Below are 1,599 nucleotides of genomic sequence, written 5' to 3' on the forward strand. Positions count from 1 at the left end.
ATGAAATTTTACAAATTACCAGACATTTTCCCCCCCCATTTTTTGATTACTTTAGAGCTTTTCAAAATCCCCAAAGACCCTAACAACAATCCACCCTGTTTGCTTCCTCCTTTGATCGTGTCACATTCAAACTTTAGGGCTTCGTCACACATAAGGGAACCCCAGACTTCAGCACCCTGAATCAATTGAATTATTTAACTCAACTGGAAACACCTAAGCGCTCATGAAGCATCAGCTTAGGCTAGCTACCATTCCCACCTCTCCTTTGCGCGTTGCTAAAGAATTTCTGCGACACTTTTCATTTTGTTTGTGTTAGGTACCGCTCGATATGTTGTTGCAAATCTTTAATACTATTTTTCAAACGAGCTCGTGGATTGACTGCAGGGTTAAGGGACAAGGCAAAAGAATCAGATTGCTATGTTCTATGACATTCCATACCTACCTTTATTCTACGGGTGGGCATGAATCTAATCTACACTGATAGTTGAGGGAGCCAGTAGATCTAACTAAATTTCTTGCAGGGACCAAATTTTAAGGGAGCGAAGACCAGATCGGGGCCAAAATTTAGGAGTTAATATTCGCTTGAACATGTTTTCCAAGTTTGAATGAAAAAAAAAACATGCTCAATTTAAAATAATACCATTCGTCTTTTGACTTCTCAACAAGTACTTCCTCTTCAAAAAAATGTAAGTATTAGGTAAAATCGCCAAAGTTGTACCTACAATTGTCAATTTTAAATAGGTCCTACTTAAATAACATTTCATAAAAAGGTACAAAATGTTCTTATATTTACAAGCGTTATAGCTATATAAAATTATTTAAAGGTTAAAAAAAAATGTGTCGTAAGAAAAACTTCAGTGAAAAGATACAGGCATTATGATAAATAGACAGATTTTATTAATATAATGTGCACATTTTTCTTAAAAAAAAAAAAAAAAAAAAAAAAAAAAAAGACAAACATTTTCTATATGAAACACAGAATTGAGCAGGCTTACTTTTAATATGCCCCCTGGAAGCTAATGGCATTGTTTTAACTTTATAAGTTTGACTTGATAAAAACATTATAGGGCATAATAATTAGAAAATTGCACAGTAGGGGAAAGAAGCCCAGGTAATGAAAACAATGAAGGTCTGTTTAAAACAAAAACCTTTCTAATGTTGGTGATCTCTGGAAAGAAGTGAAAAAATCATAATGAAACCGCAGGGTTTCGATTTGGCATTGATTTAGATTGGCAGATGTCAAATGTCAATTTTAGGAAATTTCAGCAGGTTGCGATAATTTTTCTTGGCTTCAAAACCAAATTCACGCCTTTCATTCCATAAGATGAGAGTGGGCATTACAGATGCTGCCAAAGAAGAAGTACCTACATTTTATGAACAAAAATTCTCGCTCAAGTCAGACTGAATCAAATTTTGGCCAATGGGATGACTTGAATGCTTCAGTGCAGTTTGAGAGCCCCTATTTTTTTTTTTGTTCATAAATTTTGCCCTAAGAGTGACGATTTTCTGTTAACAATTTTGCAGGGAGCTTGGGAACATTCTTAATTGAATTACAGTCTAAACACAAAGTACCTGTCATAAATAAATATTAGATAGGTA

Source organism: Diaphorina citri, unplaced genomic scaffold, assembly GCF_000475195.1.
Source record: "Diaphorina citri unplaced genomic scaffold, Diaci psyllid genome assembly version 1.1 scaffold56, whole genome shotgun sequence".
Classification (NCBI taxonomy): domain Eukaryota; kingdom Metazoa; phylum Arthropoda; class Insecta; order Hemiptera; family Psyllidae; genus Diaphorina; species Diaphorina citri.